Genomic DNA, 19084 nt, shown 5'->3' on the forward strand with positions numbered 1-19084 from the left:
ATAGAGAACTTGATCGAGAATCTTTTTAAGGACACAAAAATGGGTGAAAAGACACACAACAAATTCAATTTTCTAACTGGTATTTTTATTTAAAAATTAGCTAAATGGCAAACAATGTTTCTAACTTCCAACCCTTTTAAACAAAAAATTCGAGACAATATCAAGACAATTTAAATAATATTAAAAAACTTCTCAATTTGAAGGCTATTATAAATACGACAGGTTTCTTTTTGCAAAATATATTAAGAAAAAGCAGAATTGTTTCTTGCCTTATGAAGTTCTTCGACTACAAATTTTCCGTAGAAATATAGAACGTTCGCTGCCTGCGGCTCAGGTTTCAATTGAAAGCAGATTTAGGGATTTCCTAACGCACTGGATGTTTTGATCTCTAAGTTGCCACTGGAAAATTAATTCCTATGCAGTTCTTTTCGTTCAAATTTCACATGAAAACCCGATCGCTATAAAGAAAGATTTTTGGGATCTGTTGACCATTTTTTTCGAAACATAATTTTGGGTTGTCATTTCTCGCTGATTAGGAATACTATGGAAATTTTTTTTCGAATTTTTCTTTTTATGAATGTTTAGTGACTACAACTTTTCATAGACGCCTTAATATGAGGTTATAATTTTTAATAGTTTTTTTTAATTATGAGGTGAAAGCGGTTCTCTTTTCCCGGATAAATACATCGAAAAAGCAGACCAAAAAATTTCTTTGTCACTGAAGAAAACCCAAAGCTTGGGGCTCTTCGTTCGACGACTGAAAAAAACAGAATATTAGAATAATTATTCAAAGATTTTTTCACAAATGATAGTTTTTGTTCAAAAATTATCATAAGTAAAATGATGGAAAAAATAGGCTTAAGATGTGTTTTTATGTATTTTTTTTTATTTTCACCCAATTTTTTAAAACAAGCTGTTTATTTGTTTTCCTCCTGAAAATTTCTACTGCCAATTTTAGAGCCATCTTAAATTGGTCTGAGTGAAATATTGTCTTCTTTAAATCAGGTTGACTGACATATTGGTTTAACCTGATGGTTTTACTTGCACGTTGCTTGCCTTCAAATTCAATTCAAATTTTGAGATAGAAAAAAAATTGAGAGCACACCAGTTTTGTATTAACGATGGGAGAATTGTATAAACGAACAAATAATTCAAGATCTGAACAGAACTTTGGTTAAAAGAGTAATTCTTTATATCAAAATTTTATTAATCGCTATGCATTGCTAACTAATAATTGAAACTTTTATGTCATGTGAATCTAAACACCCACCCATATTGATAGCGTCAATGAAATATTTTTGAATTTAGCTGCACAAAAATTGTTGCATTTCTGAAGAACTATTCAGTCCAATTGTTCCAACGAGTTCCTTTTTCTTGTCTGACAACTTTTCTCTTTCGAGTATAACAAGAACATTCACTTAGCCTACAATTGCAACTGCCTAACACAATGAAAATTATTACAAACAAAAACTACTGGAGAGAATTTTTGGTGATATTTTCCAGTTTTCACAAAAACTACGCAAAAAAGAATACAAAACTCCTATTTTTGCAATTTTGGATAGTATTTTGCCTGAATTGAGTTTTCATCGGCCAATGATAACGGGGGGTGGGTATAAAATTTTGAGGTCAAAAGGAGACAATAATGAGCTGAGAAATTGAAAAATTACAAAACTGATGGACAGTTTTAATGGTTAGTGAAAAATGCGTCAATTTGATATCACGCGGGGGGTGCTAACAGACTAGACTTGAGGGAAATTGGGAAATTATTCACCTTTCTAGCGGAAAAAAGGGGAAATAATTTTATAGACAATCGGAAGCAGTTTTAACCGATGTAATCCTTGATTAATTCGCCACGCTATCCCTGTGATTTTTGCAACAGGCGCGCCCCGTTGTTTCAGCAATTGTGGATTTTGTTCACCCGAGGGGATTGGGAAGACATAGATGGTATTGGGCAAGTGTTTTCTCGGAGGTTAAGAGGGATTTTGTGGCTATTTGGTCTCTCTTTCCATCTTTTTCATACCAGACAGAACTGGGGGCGTTTTCAGGGCATTTTTTCTTCGGAATGAAAAATCGATCTTTGAAACATAGTGGCTATGACGTGAGCTTGATTCATTAAGAAAGCTTGCAAATTTTAATGAGAACAATAAGTCACAAGACTGACCACGCATTTCCTTGCTAAATGCCCGGGTTTAAAGTGTTTCAATCAAAATAAATTGAGCTCTTGGTTTTGTTTTAAAGCTTTCCATGAGACAAAAACGACGTTTGGTGGGAACGGTTAATTAATAGTTAGGCAACATTTTGGGAAGCATAAAGTTTGTACGGAAGTGGGTTTGTTTTGGTCAGAAATATGAATAGAAACAGTAATTTGTTTCGTCATAAGATTAATCAAGTCAGAAAATAGTTGGTTTGGCCCATTTGTTTTATGACTTATTTTTAGATAGGGACTGTCTCTGAAATTTGAGGGTGAAAGCTGAACTCGTCGTAATCAAGCACGCTTTCAGATCTAGACATAGTTTTGGGTATCATTTCGGATCGGATTTGTGGTTCACGTCATGGGGGGGGGGGGGAGGGGAGGTGCGGAGTAATGCAGAAAGTAGATGGATAGAATTACATCTGCGGTTGGCATGAAAAGTTGTTCACAAGTGTAATTGTGGGGGTATTTCTTGTGGAAAATTTCAAAATTATACGTCTGGGTTAATCAACTGGCAAGTGTCAGATTAAGGCGAACTCTTTCTCTAAAATGTACACCACACTTGTTAAATTCTTGTTGACCTTGGCCTTTCTGTTCACGTCTGCGTGCCATAATGTCCGTACGCAAAGAAGAAATTACTATGACTATGACGGATGTCTGGGGATCTATCCTACAACCCCCATTTTTCTACCTTCCACATCTTAGTAACCATGTAACTCTGACAACCCCCCCCCCCCCCCCTCCAACCACCACTTGCTAACTTTTTGAATCGTGCAATATAACCCCACATTATTTGCCACTCAGGGTCATAAATCGCATTGGGTAGGGTGAACGGGCATGATAGAACTGTGTAGTGTAAAGCTCGCGGCGTTTGCCGGGAAAAGCTTCCTGATTTTGGGGCGGGAGAGGGAGAGGGAGGACGAGGGGCGGGTATGTAATTTGACCAATACGGATAGGGTTCCTTGGCAAGTGTCTGAGGATGAGACTGATAAGCGATATAACTCTCAATCGCCTCTCATTTTCTCCCTTTTTTCTTTCTATCACTTTTAATAATGGTCATTAGCTAATCAGCATTCATTCTCAAGTGATAGACACTCGCATTCACCTCCGCTCAAATTTATCAGTTCAAAATGACAATCTAACTTGCTAAGAGTCTATTCGTATAGAGGTAACATTTCGACCTTCACCCTCAAAAATTGTGGTAAAAAATCGTTTTATTGCATAATATTTAACGAGTGAATACTGCTATGCTCTTAAAAAGGGCGGAGAGGATTATATTTGATAATAAAGTAAATGAGAATTTCTGTATATTTCCGCTCCCCACTTCAACTGGCCAGTATAAATCAGTTTGAACTCCCACAGGCATCAATTAAGATTTAAGTTGCCGGTAAAAGTGACTTCCGATGCGCGTTCAAGGTCTAAATCACAGTCCCCAAGATTGAAAAAAAAGATGACTATTGTGAAGTATAACGTCTTCCCTGATCTAGCAAGCATTCTTTCAGGATGGATTCTATAATAGTTAAAGTTAATTATAATAAACATTATATAATATTTGCAAAATTGGGATTTTGTTTACCCTTAGTGGTTAATATAGTTCTGTTATTCCAGAAAAAAATGTGGATCCTTTAAGTTTTTCTCAATTTGTCTATTGGTACTGACGTTATTTTAATGTTTTTTAGTTTTGCTCTGTAGTAATTTCCATACAAACAACACAGCTTTTGAGAGAATGTGAATAGTAAATAATGTTCCAATATAACTCTCAAGTTTGTGAAAAACTTTTCTTTGTTCAGGGAGGAAAAGTATTTTTGACTATCAGTTTTCCAGAACTCAAATGGAGACAATTTTTTGAGCAACCTTGATTTTTGAAATAAAAGTGAAACGATCAGTTTACACCCTGCAGCTATCAGGCAAATTAAGGACTTATTTTTTTCTCATCTTGTTTCTTTCTCATTAAAAACAAGCCAAATTGATCAAATTGATAGCTGCCAATAAGTTAGACTCTTGATCCAGGTGAAAATTTTTCTCAAAAACTATCACTGAGTATCACGCAGTCATAACAAAAACATTGATTATATCATTTTTGTCTATTTGGAAAAAACTTATTTTTCTGTTATGCGATTATTACTTGTAACCTTATAACGTGCAATGAAATTAGAAGTTCTTTTATAAACTTCGAAACTAGCCCATAAGGGCTACAGAACGATGTTTCTCTTTTTCTCTATGATGGTTAGACAAAGGGAGGATTTTTCTGAAAAAAAAGCCGGCCTTGCATATATATTCCCTAATTTTGAACAAATGTTGGAACAGTTATGTACCTATATGCGCTTCAAACTTATTTTTACTTAAGTTTTAGCTCCAATCATATCACTTTGTGGGTTCGTACACCTGAGTTATGTTGCTCAGCAATGTATTCGTTTTTTTTACAATACGCTCTTCCACCCTCTTTCGTTTTGGTATAGTCTTTGAATCTGTCCACTTGTAGAATGCAACTTGATTTCAGAAGGTAAAATTCCATATATAATGAGCAAGAAGGCTTGGTCATGTGTGTTCGCACAAAATAATCCGACCCCGCTCAACCAAGCGTTTGACCTATTTGAATCAAATTTTGATGAGATAGAAATCTTTAAAAAAAAATCAATTAGTGTTCAAAAATAACTGGTTTACCATTTAAAAAAACTCTTTTGCTCTAAGAACTATACAAATAAAATAACAACTCAATAACGTGCCGATGATAATTGCCATTAAAGAGCGTATGAGACAAGACAAACGACAAAGTAAATTAAAGAATATTTTTTACCACCAAAACACAACACCTATTCATTTAAAAAATTTAAGAAAAAAGACAGAATAGCATCAGATAAAAAGTAAACTAAACAAAATGACCTGCATTACCAGAAACAATAGGGGAACTGACTTAAGTGAGAAAAAATTAACAAGTAGATAGAATACAAAAAGGGATGAGTAAAAAAATGCATTTACACTTTTTGAATACAATTAAATTCAAAGTGCTGGAAGCAATTAGCTATCAACTGAAGTCATTCTTTAGCTTCACTCATACCTTCATACAAAAACATTGAAACCTGTCATTAAACAGCACTTCATACGACTACAGAAAGAATAAATACGGGAAAAACTCAAAAAAAAAAACATTTTAATTTTGCGATGAAACGTTGTTGAAGCCTATCGAATCAAGATCTATTCACTAAAAACTAATGAATATTATCAGTTGTGCTTTATTTCATAGCCATAATAGTGATAGGCGACTTTTCATCAATGTGCCATTAGGGTTGTGATCGGACAAGACATCAAACAAGAACATCAAAAATTGAAAAGTGTGATAAAATAAATGAAAATGTTATGCGGTCTTTATGAGACTACGCTAAAAGATAGGATGGCAAACCTTGAAAACCGTTCCTTTGTCTTTTGAAAACAATTTTTTTCCAAACGGTATGGCATTAGAACCGTAAAATTCCAACTAAAAAATTTTAATTAGTTCAACTTCTAACTGCCTAGGAAACCAATTGCACTGCGACTAAGTAAAAAGCTTATACAATAAATATGATTACAAGCAGAACTCCAAGTTTCACGAACCATTTTTTCCAAAAGGTTTTGAAGCGAATAAAAACCATATGCTTTCCGCTGAAATTGTTTTGTTTGTTTATTGGCCTCCCCTTTGCACGTACGTTTGTCTGGTCAATAATTTAATTTTGAGTTGAAATCATTCTGGTCTGAATTAACAAAAACACAAAAATGCTAAAGTATTTCAATAAATATTCACAGCGCCCCATTCAAAATCAAATCATTTTGGAAAAATTTTGCAAAAACAGTTGGCTCAAACAATTCACCAACGTTCTTCTATCTTTAAACGTTAACCAATTAGACTATCGTAAACAATTTTATCATATTTTTGGCAAAAATTTAACAAAATTTAATCGAAAATTACGAAAAATGTGAACAAAGTAACGGAAGTTAGGCTAGCCTTCACAAATCTCTAAACATCGTAACTCCTCAGAAAAAACGAAATTAAAGAATCTTTTAATTTGAGGAGAAGCTTTCTAATGATACCACTCACAATCGTGTTAGATGATTATATCAATTGGTGAACATTGACTGAACAAAAAAGCCCAGTTGAGTGTATAGTTCCTCAACCTCTAAAGTGGGTCGGAACAATAACCTCTTGTTTGGGTAGGCAAGCATTTATCCTAAGGTCAAAACAGACAGGATATTGAATTTAAAAATTTTGTTCGCGGGGGCAATGAAACAGTTCCTGATTTTCCGAATTCCTTCACCTCCTTAAAGCTAATTCATTTCAAAAATGAATTGAGGTTATTTCGGTTCGAGGAAGGGTTGGGGGGTGAGGGGATATTTCATTGATATTTCAGATGTTTCATTGATATTTCATCATTGAAGTATCAGCATGATAATTCATTGATGACGTAAACATGCAAAATTGAGCAAATGAATGACTCTCCTAGTAAATCATAATGGTGGTTGGTTTTAATAACTTGGTAAGCAGACGACGCAAATATTGCATTATTGACTTTGTCTCACGTGGTTCTCTAATTCGTATGTAAAATGGAAGAATTGGTCAGACTTATAATTAAATATGTACTAACCAGCCTGTCACGCTTCTCTTGTCTAGACTCAATGCAATACATGCAAGATTTAAGTCAATTTAAATTAAATTATTTAATTAAACAATTGTCAATTCAATCTTGTTCAATATCCGTCTTTTATTGATTAATAACATAATGGCAAAAATTGATAATATATAACAGCTTAGCTCAGAAAAATGGAATCATCGCTTTAAAATGTGATTTCTCAATCATTCCTGATCTAGTTTTGAAAAATAAAGTTTTTCCCGGGTTGGCAAAAAGTTCTAATCATAGAACTTTCATACTATGGAGCATCGATTTCATAAATACAACAATAGGTAAGAATTTGGTAGAAATAAAACTTTGTCATGAATGAATGGTTTATGACTATAACTTTTCCATAATGCGAATTCTCTACACTTTTTTCATAAATGGGAGTTCTATGACAACATTTTCATTGATAGAAGTTCTATGGTTACTACTTCTCCATGACAAGAAACAGGAGGTATTAAACGGGTCGTAGTTTTCTCATGAGACCTCATGAGCTACTTAAAACTACCAAAAAAAAGGGTTCGAGCTTTTGTATTGCAGGCTAAGCAAAAATAGAGGCAGTTTTACAAAGACATGAACTAGCTAAAACCTGAAATAAAATCACCAATAGTCCAGTATTGAAAACACATAACTAAAGCAGAGAAACAAAGCACAATGATTTAAGAGCACATTGGAGAAAGTCCCTGTAAGGGCAGAAGAAAAGTAGGAACATTTAACAAGAATTCGATCGCTTTTTTTCATTAAAAAAACTATTTTTTTTCACCAATATTAAACACAAGGAGGTGAGCCAAAAATTCATGGTGCTTCACAACCCTTATGGTCCTCCTTTCAAAGAACGTACTGAGTTTATTTAAAGTCTAGTTGATAGGTTACAACGTTCAATTTTAAATACTGCAATTTTGTTACATTTAAATAGTGGAATTTTGTTACATTTGGAGAAATTTTATTTCTGGTTCAGTACCTTTAAATTGCTTCAAGGCATCTCTAAACTAGGCTTCTTTGAAGCCTATTGATGATCTGTTTGTTGTAACTGAGTGATGTGTTTGTGCTGAGTGGATGACATGTCCATAGCTTCTGAAAACCAATATAATTTAATTTAATTTAATTTATTATTTTTTGCCTTATGAAGTTCTATGACTATAACTTTTCCTTAGAGCAATGTACACGGTCGCTGAGTCTGAGATATAAATGGAAGGTAAAATCACTGATTTCCTAAAGAATTTAACCTCTGACCTCTCATTTCCAACTGGAAAAATTTTCTTTTATGGCGTTCTATGGCTACAACTTTTTTTTCAAAAATACCTGCTCACTAAAAATAAAATTTTTGAATATCTTTACTCAATTTTTTGAATATTTTTTAAGTTTTAAATTTTGCGTTTTTTGGATTACTTTTAAAAAAGTTCACTTTATAAAACTTTTATTCGATGAATTTTGTTTATAGTTACAACTTTTTATAAAAGCCATAAAATGAAAATGTAAATTTCTAACTTTTTGAACTATGGGTCAAACGGAGTTCTGAGCACCTTGTTATGATTTCCAAAAAATTGCAAGAGCAAATATAATTATCCCCTTCCTTCGAACGAAAAGAAAATTTTATTTAAAAATTTTGTAGATACAAGATAGGAAATTGTCAATTTATAAATCGTTGATGTCTGCATGTTGCCTATTGGAATTTTGCTGTATTCCATACGGTCAATTTTGCTTCCAATTATTTCAGGAAGTCAAAAAGTTCAAAGTTTCACAAGTTCAAATATTGAATTCTCGACAAAGGCGTCTTGAAGAGTATAAAGATTGATCTTTGCTGATGTTTTCTAAAAACGTTAACAACTATATATGGCCCAATCTAGGCCCTTGACTGTGGATCCGACAACATATTGATATATTAAATATAAAAATTCCATGAATGTTTTGCGATTTTTTGTTGTCAATGTCCGAAAGATAGTTTTGAAGGTCTGCTAACAGTTTCAGAGTACAACCAAGATGTAAGTTGTATAGCATAAGCTTGACATAGCGGACAAAAAAATTACACTTGTTGCTTCGGCCCCACTGATTGGGGGGACTGCATCCTTAGCTGGTTTTTTGCACGCTCAATTTTGGCTAATTGATAATTTTATCTAATAGTTCTAATTTATCTAATTTTATCTAATTTCGTAAGCAACATGTTTCAAAATTTTGTCTTAGGAGTTCCGATGTTTGGCAGTTTTTTTGAACATTCAACGGTTTACCGAAATTGAGCTCACTTTTAGCGTAATTTTCGGTCATTTTTAAATAATTTTTGCCCAATTATTTTAACAAATGCAACACTTTTTGATTTTTAATAGCACTATGACGTAATAGCGAGGTTCGTATGAGTCTCAGTGCCGCTCTTACAATCCGAAGGACGTAGAATGTATTGTGCCGCCGTCTTTGTTTTTAAATTTTTAACATTTTTTACTTTTTGACATCAATGAGAGGTCGAATTGCAGTAGGGACCATTGTAACAGTAGAACAGCAAAAGGAGAAACGAAGGAGTAGTTCCATAGCGCAAAATTATTGCAGACTGCTTTTAAAATGAAGAGAGAAATTGTCAACAAATTTTTAGCTTTTGGGGATTTTGTTTTCACGAGCCGCAATTTCAATTTTTTCTTTTGACTTTCGGCCAATAATAATAAAACCAATACTTGTTTTCTAATTGTGCATGGTCGTTTTTGTTCAACTCGATTTATTGTCGGCGACTGATTTGTATGAAATTGACAATACACGTTTTTGTAAAATAATATAAGTTTTGAAGTTTTCGACAATTAATGTTGTAATTTTTGTTGTTTTGTCGCTGAGTTTTATTTTTGAGATATCAAATTGGAGAAATAAAAAGCATTAAGTAAACGTATATAATAATTTTGTTTAACAGCCTATGTGTTTTATGATTTTGTCAAAAAATATTTTTAGAAACTTTTGATTTTGACTGTATTTGTTGTTCTTATTGTGGTCCAATGACTAAAAATATAAATTTTTTAATGAGGGGACAATTGGGATCTGTCGATGAAGCATAAGTTGATCTGTTTTATCTGTGTTGTTTTTCTAGTGAACTTTCAAATGTTGCCCTTATATACCAATTTTTTTTGCGTTGTCCTTAGCTCGTATTAATAACGGGTCTGATTGGGCATTCCAATGGTCATATTAGTGTGTGTTCAAAGTTTTTTCAGTCAATAATCTTTGGTTTTTTAGGACTTCGGCACTATAAATTTTCGCTTTTGTTGATTTTGTTTAAACTTGTATTATTGTGTACACAATAACAGCTACCATCTACTACTTACTACGTACTAGTTTCAAATAAGCTTATTTCAAATAACGTTTTCCGATCTTACATAAAGTTTCAGTTCTCTTGATTTTGCAGAAAAACAGTGGACTTTTATGTTTTGCACGTATTTGTTTGCACTCAATCTCATCATCTTCTTTAATGCACTTCTAATTGTTTTGACGTTTCAATCTGTACTCAAAGCTCTTGAATAAGACAACGTCCTTTTTCGAAAAGTTATTGAGTGTTTGAGTTTTTGTGATGGTTTCAAACAAACATCAGGAAACTTAGAAGTTTTATTTAAGTTTCAAAGAATGAAAGAAGAACTTACCTGACGGGCTTTGTCAAAAAGTAATGGCCACAAAACTAAACTCAATATCTTATTGACCTATCAATCATATGTCAGAAATAAATTCTCCCACCAACATAAACCTGATTCTAACACCCACCGACCTCCAACTAATGAACTCGATTGTATCTAGACCATATATGATTCTCATGAAATGTTGATGAAAATAGAAAGTCACCTCCGGGATTCGGAATTAAGATCTATTCACAAGTCAATCATGTAAAATATTTTTTAGCTAATCTAAATCATTTCTGTAAATTTTCGCATTGATAAGTACTATAAATACGAACTAATTTCTGTATATTTTCAGTTCCAATTTTGATTTAAAATTCAACTTATTGAATTCTTTTGACCCGTGTTATTGACCACGACAGTTTTGTCTTCTGTTGTTGTTATCCACACCCTTCCCCCTAAAATCAGCAACCGAAGCACTGAATATCTATAAGTAGTTTTTATGTATAGGTTTTGTGGTTCTGATTCAAGTTACTCAGAGCTTCTGTCAAGAACGTAACTTGGTTTCAAAATGTCAGCCATAGTTTTGACGTGACCTCCCATTCGACGTGTGTCGGCTGCAGGTTTTGAAATGCTAAAAATCAACATTGTCAGAAGTTAGAATGTGAGAAGATAGTATATACATTTGTTTTCAGGGTGTACAGTGTCAGCAGCCTTCGGGGCCTTCAGCGGCTTCAGTTCCATCCTGATCATGTGCTTCATAGCCTACAACAGATACATGTCAGTATACTACCCACTAGACTCCCTCGCCAACCAAGACGACCACAGGAGGACTGCCAAGATGCTGGGAGTGTCCTGGCTAGCATCCGCATTCCTAGCTGCCATGCCAATGTCATACAACGGATACAGATCCACATGTTAGTTCAAACTCCACGTATCAATTCATTATTAGCCAAAATCAAAGTTAGTCCTCCTATCACTGATCAGGGTCATAGTTCTGGTTGATTTTCCCTCTTATGGGTTAAAAGACGTATCGTGGTTCTAATTTAAATTCATAGTCCATCATTGTTCCGACCCCACTTGTGGGGGGAGGAACTATATACTCAAATGGTTTTTTTTTGTTCCGACAATTTTGACCGACCGCTATATTCATCATAGAGAAATGTGAGTGGTAGCATTCAAAAGCTCCTCCAGCGTAGAATTCGAAATTAAAAAGATTTTTTTTTTGGAATTTCAATTTTTTTTGAGGAGTTATTGAGGTCTAAGGTTTCATGTGAACACAGGATATTTGGTTCACTTTTGATCACCTTTACCGTAATTTTTGTTCGAGTAAACATTTTTTCTATAAAATTTTTGCTTCAAAATTACATTTCACTCTACAAATGCATCAATTTGGTGTTCCTTATAAGCGAAATGCGATTTAAAAGACTAGTTCTGGTCTCATAAGGAAGTTTACTTTCAAAAAAGTTCAAATTCTATTCGAGAGCTGTTTTTATAGAAAACTTTTTACATTTTTTGCTTTAAGGTCACTAAGAGAAAAGTCACCCTACATATCGAGGTTCAGTAATTGACAACAGTAATTACAGTCCAATGATGACCAATGAACAGAAAATTAGCTTTCAAGGAATCGGTCATATTTTTTTGGCTGAGACTCTGTGTTCGAAATTTTTTAATGAAATTTAGATCTTCCTTTTGAGATAGTACTGAATTTTTGGAAAGCTGGAGGAAAGACACGATGTCTAAAAGTCTTCCTATTGAGCTTTAATTGAAACTATTTAATGCTTTGAGTGGACAGTTTATGGTTGTTAAGACTTCAAAAATAATTTTTCGAACATCAAAAAAAATTTTTTTGAACGTTAGCCGATATTAAACTTATCTTTTTTGAACTGTAAGTCAGCCCCAGTAAAGACAGGACCGCCGTCTTTTCTACTGCAACCAGAATTAACCTGGTTGGCGGATTTTTTTTCAATTATGTGCTTTATGACTTCAATTCGACGAGTTTTCATATAATTTTTTAATTTTTGGATAATTTTTTCATAATTTTGTTTCCTTTTGAATTTATATCACTTTTTCCTAATATTGAGTGTTCCCATTGGCTCCTGAAAAACGTAAAAAAAATTTTTGGATAAATCTTTATGCAAAGCTTATGGATTAAATGGCTTCGTCACTTTCCTCTGGCAATTTTCTACTGAAATTTTGGTTTTTGCCTGTATTTGTTTTTGTTTTCAAAGTCATGAGAATTTTTCTGATGTCTCATTCACGACTGGTGGACAACAAACAGCATCCTTGTCTTTTCGAGGCATAACGTAGCGTATTTATTGACTTCTTTTGAAAGCTATTGATTTTAATGGCGTTGATACTATGGGCTTTCTCAAAGATTTCGTGATTTTAAATTTATTGCTCATATTTGTAGAGTTTTTGAAGTCTTATAGTTAAAAAAGAAAATTCTTGTTGCTTTTTAAAGTTATTTGAATCACATTTTAATGGCGAATAGCGAATCACTTCATAGCGAATAGTCTTAAAGTTTACAATTTTTTTTTAAATTTTTAATTTCAGTTTTTGTTGTTCTTTTTGTCAATTTTAAACTTCTTCTCATCATGGATGAATCCCATCTGATTCCTGTTGATTCCAAATTTAAATTTTCTGTTAATTCAATGTCGTAACTGATGATTTCGTTGTTGGATTATTTGCATTTTCATACATGTTTTGTGAGTGGTCAACATTTGTGTTTCTTTTTCTCTGCTTTTACCACCTTCTCATAATAACAGAGCCCAATTATTTTCGAATGAGGCCCAAGCAAACGAATTTAATTGTTCATTATAATTTGAGCTCAATTAGTATAGATAACATTTGACATAAAAACGATAATCAGATTAGAGCTACTGACTTTAATGGCTTCAATAATTTGTGTTTTCGCAAGTTGTTTGTAATTTCTTGATTTTTGCTGCATCTTTAGTCCGTTTCTATGGCTTAGCCTAACCTAAGACAGGTCCTGCCAGTTTCGTAATGACTTTTTAGTAACTTTTATTGAGAATTTTTCTGTTAGAAGCTAAAGATTTTTAAGACGTTTGAAATTATATGCTTTAAAATTTTTTATTAAAGATTTTTGAATTTTGCCCCATTGATTTTTCTTTTTTTGTCTCAATAAGGAAAAGTCCCATCTGCTGTATAGCTAATATACAAGAAACTTAATTAGTTAAACTTTTATCTGATTGCATTTCGACGTTGTTTACTAGCTAGTTTTACATTTAGTTATTGAGTTTCTTTGCCGTTAATTTTTTAGTTTTGCTTATTTTGTTTGTTTTTTCTTGTTGTCTTTTTATTGGCAGATCTCATGAGCGCTGCAATCAGGCATGGCATTATGTAATTCAATTAGTAGTTTGGGTGTGCAACGATTTTTTTAAAAACTCAAACATCTATTTTTGGTTATCTATTCTTTTGGTTGTCAATTAAGTCAAAAATGTAGATCAGCTCGGGTCGGAACATCATGTGCGACTGCACATTAACGGGCCTCTTTGTTTGTTATATAGCGTCACCTTCTTGTTAATTAGTTTTATTTAATGTCTTCACATTTTCCGTCAAATCTATACACTTTTTAGCCCCGCTTTCATTGGGTGGGTTGAAAACAACCAATTGACAAATAAAAGTCCTCTCACCGGGTTACACATGATTCAAAACTAATATTTCAGCAACCGTTCTGCAAGATTTTTGCAAAGTTGCAGCTTTCAAATATCTTTTTTGGGCGAGTCATTATGAATGCTGTATTCCCATTTGCTGTCTCTGATTGGGCAGCAATTGCTCATCGTGAAATTAAATATTCAACGAGTTTCGTGTGTTAACAAAACAACAACAACAATAACAACTACTACATGAACTTTATAGGAAATAAAAGCTTATACAGAAATTTTACTTTTTCCATAAACATTAGAGAGGGCCTTCAAGTCTGGATTGGTTAAAATGAGCCTCGCAATAATAATTAATCGGAGGAGTTATAAGTAAAATCTTTTCTTAGTAAAATTTCCACAGTCTTAATTCATCAGAAGAAAAATTTCAATTTTTGTGTTGTCCATTGCGTTTGTCTTCTGCTACTTTTTTTTTGAACAAATAATAACTTCAAAAAAGCTGAAACATGATGTTTCAAATTATATAAGAGCAAGAAGGTAGTACAGACTGAGGCAAAATCTTGGCATAACAATAAAAAAAACAATTTTTATTCGGACAATTTTTGAGTTATAAGAAAAAATTCAAAGCATTTCGGACATGGAGACAGTTTAATAATAAAAGCGAGATCATAAAACTTTCTTAAAGGATTTTTGGTTATAACCTCTATCTGCTAAAAGTTTATCGCACAGATATAACCAGATAATTGTCTGCAAAATTTTGTTTGAGGAATTGGTTTCTCTTATGGTTGTTTGCATTTTTTATTTGTTAACATGTGTTGTGTATTGTAGCACTGCCGTTCTGTTGTGTGCTGGGTTTCAATGACCTCAACTGGAGGTCAGTGGTTACCCTGGTGTGTATGTACAGCTTTGGCTTCTTCATCCCTCTTGTTTCCATCTGCTGGTTCTATATCATGATACTCCGTAGAATCAGACAGACCAGCTTAGAACTACAACACGCTAAATCACATCAGAACCAGGTATTATTCCCAATCTTGTCACTACTACTATAGATGCAGAAATTTTTTTTCTATGCCACTAGACTATACAAAAATCACGCAATTATTTTACATCTCTTCCTGTAGCCGCTTGGAAGCAAAATAGTTGCTTTAACAGTGTCCTTGCAGAGTTAGCGAATGTTACTAGCAGGGTCGAGGTTTGGCGGTGAATTTTTGTAAGAAATGCGGTGAAAAATTTTAATCACCGCAATCACCGCATTTCTTACAAAAATTCACTCAAAAACCTCGACCCGTGTAAAGCTGCGCATAGGTTTTGGATGTCCTTATTTTTATTACCGTTTCCACTACGAACAATTTATTGTTATTCTTTGGCAAGATGAGTGAAATTGTTGTGATCAGAGTTTTTCAACTTGTTCAAAATGTGGGTTGACTTGGTTATCAATCTAGTGGTCAATGATGACATTAATAAACAAATCACTTTTTGCAAACCCCCCCATTAAATTCAGCTGAAGATCGTAACATCCTGTCACCCAATTTTAGGGGACAATATTACGAATTCTTTTCTTTTTCTCACCCAAGAAGCGCGCAACCATAAAAGATATGAGATATACAGAAAGGACGATGATTGAGAGAGATAGTGAGAAAGAACAAGAAAGAGAAAGAAATACATTGCGCACCTGCATTATTCCGAACAGAGCAACGCGAAAATGCTTCTTCGGAGACTGGACGGACATATGAAAGCTTTTCAATTATAACTATGTCTATAAGCGTATTGTATATTTGGAACCAATTATAAGTCTACAGGAAAACCAAGATGTGTATCAACTTAAACTTATGGAAAAAATGATTGAATGATGAAGATTTGTTTAGAGTACGACAGAGAAGAAAGCAGTGATAACGTCACTGTTGTGTGTGGTGGTGTTTGTGTTCTGCTGGCTGCCCTATGCTGTCGTTCTGCTAATAGGACATCTGCCCATTGAACTGGAAATGTCAGAGTTCAAGCCACACACGATAGCTCTGGCCGCAGTCTGTGCCAAAGTGTCTGCCGCCTGCAATCCATTCATATACGGATCTCTTCATGTCAAACAAAAGTAAGTAATACCCTCACCAACCTATTCGTGCTTTCATGGTCAGACCTTTTGTGCGTTCATGTCCAGACCTTCGTGCGTTTTTTCGTGTTTCCAGACTGTAAATTTGAACGCACGACACCCCCGTCGTGCGTTCATCTGGACCTGAACATATCGACTTTCCATCTGGGACCTCAACCTGGGTACTCAATGAAAAGAGGGAACTCAAGCATCTTCCCATTTTTGACTTTTTTACAGGCTAGTGGATGTTATAACTAACTGCACGTTATAACTATAGTACATCTATCCTAGTTGAGGTTTCAAACTATGACAAGACCACCCAGATCATAGAAACTTTGTAATGCAGCAGTGAATCATAATATCTCAAGTCTTTTACTGTAAACATATTCTGTAAAAACGACTTTTAAATATCTTTTAACTGTGAGCCTATTCTAAAAATGTCGCTTCTCAAAATAGAACCAGTATTTTCAGACAAAAAAGAAATTGGATCTCTGAAACTATTCTCAACATACTTTTAATCAACCATTTCTTTCCTATGAACCGTGAATTTCTTCATTCCATTGGTACAGTGAACACCAAAAAATGCAAAAAAGGAGCACATTCAAGTTTGAAGTGAAAAGACTTGCGCGCTCAACTCAAATGAACCCTTGATTCAATTTTTCAATGCCGACTATTGTCGGACCCAAAAAAAACAAATGTCATAATGGAATGACGATCAGCCAATGTACTGACTTAATTAGATTTGACTTCAGATATTGCCGAATTAGCGGCCTATAAAAAGTCTCCTCATCATTCTGAGGCAATTGAGTATGATTGAAACAGCCATTTTCACGTGTTTTTATGCTAAAAATTTAACACAGTGATTTCTCGTTAACAAAAGCCCGGCATCATAACAACCATCATAATCAAACTGAGGAGGAAGAAGGCGACTTCCAAGCAATCTGTAGCAAGAAAATCAAACGAAACAAAACAAAACTGAATTGCATTATTAATTAAAAACGTTCCAAATCATAAGATCTATTTTTGTCTAAAAGATCTAATGATAATAAGATCTAATCAAAATCATAAGAATATAAATACATCTTTTGACAATTATCGTCAAAAAAATAGAGATAAAAAATAATTTTTAACAAATTTAGAGTATGCAAAAAATCAATTTAAATTCAATGACGAAATCTTAGACAAAGTGGTAACTGATGAAAAAGTAAGACAGGAGGAAATGAGACAGAAATACATTTTTGCAATATTACATCTCAAATAATTGTCATGGGTGATTCATATTAAAACGCATGTCAGATTGGAGAACAATATCAATGATTCGGGGGCTCAAAAATTAAAGGTTAACAAGGAAAACACTGTTTGGGAGGGAAAAATTTAAAAATTAATGTGGTACATAGTTAGTTTTTTACATACTAAGTATTCCATTTAAAATCAGAAACATGTTGAAATTTTTTTGTCATGGTACAATAAAAAAACTTTTTGTTTTTTGCTTCAGTTTGTAATAAGTTTTTTTTTCTCATCACTTGAGTTACGAAATTAGAAATATGGATGAGATCTTTTCTGTTTTTGTCATTCAACATTCTGGTTTTTTTCAGGTCAGACGTCTTATTTTAGCACTTACTGGGCCATTTTGAGTAACGTGCAATAATAATTCATTTAAATTGGTTAAACATGTTAAACAGTGGAAAAGAAGAAATAGTATGTGTACGGCATCAACAATGGAAGTCAGATTTTTCAAAAAGATAGTTGTAAAAAATGTTTCTGAGCTGGGAGAGAACTGAACTATGAATCTGTTTCGGTGGTTTTGTTTCCTAAATTCTATGATAAAGCTTACTAATTCAGTTTCCAGTTTTTCATGTCCCTAACAGAAGTTTAGATCTCAAACGTTTCTTATGCAGAGTTTTTAAAACTTGATAATGCTTAAATATAACTACTTCTAATCCCATCACGCATATTTTTTCCAAGTCAATTTCGCTAACATTGTTAATTTTGCCAACATCAAATCTATTGAGTTATCAACTTTTCATGGAATCCTACGTTCTGTTTAAGGTTTTTGGCCAATTTTTCAGCTAATACTTATCATTGTAGCATTTTTTCATCTGCGCGTTTGAAGCATGAGATGGTGCTGAAAGTGGAGTAAATGGACGTTTTTAGGGCCTATCATTTCCTCGAGAAAAGACACCTTTAAAGTATTTATAGCAATTATAGCAATTAATTCTCAATCTAACTGTTTGTCATCACAAGATGACTCAATTTTTTCTACTCAGTTAATTTTAACTAGGAAAAGAAATTCTGTTGACCCAAATTGACTTGATGTGAAATATCCTGACTCACAAAAAATTTTAAACCTAGAAGATCGAGGGTTGGAACAAAAACAAACAGCTGGTATTAAATTATACGCTCTTGTATTTGAGAAATGTGTGTTTAATATAAAGACTCAAAAAATTTTCTAATTGTTAATCAGTTGTAATTCCATCCAGTTATTTGTAGCCTACACTTTTCTAAAAATTGAAACTGTGGGTGAATTTTTTTACAAAAAAACCCAATTTACCCGAATATCGAAATTCGTGCACTCTGTTTCTTTGAACTAATTCCCCTACAGTCAATTTAGATCAATTATCAATCGAATAAATAAAAATACAAAATGAACCAGAAATATTTTATTGCTTTAAGTTTTATAGGTTTATATGTTTTTCAAATGAAAAATCACTGTTCGAAAAGAAGAAGCCAAAACATGAAGTAAAATTGTTTAGAACCTCTTATTAGCTGTCGTCTAGAAGCCTTTGTCTGGTAAGATCAATTGTAAACTGACTTACCTCTTAGATGCGATTTACTTTTGCAATATAAGTACCTTTAATGTTTATTCCTAAGTTGGAGCTACCAGCCGCTCTTGTCGCTGCACGCTTTAAATTTGTCGAGCGTTAAGTGTGAGGCAGACAAAGTATTTATGTGGTTAAGCAGCACTA

General features: G+C 33.4%; 1 pseudogene; it reads left to right on the top strand.

Moving 5' to 3' along the window:
* The window catches only part of LOC142354036 (melanopsin-B-like), a 111368-nt pseudogene that overhangs the window by 89634 nt on the left and 2650 nt on the right, over positions 1-19084 (top strand).

The sequence above is a fragment of the Convolutriloba macropyga genome, chromosome 15, assembly GCF_964194025.1.
Source record: "Convolutriloba macropyga chromosome 15, txConMacr16.3, whole genome shotgun sequence".
NCBI lineage: Eukaryota > Metazoa > Xenacoelomorpha > Acoela > Convolutidae > Convolutriloba > Convolutriloba macropyga.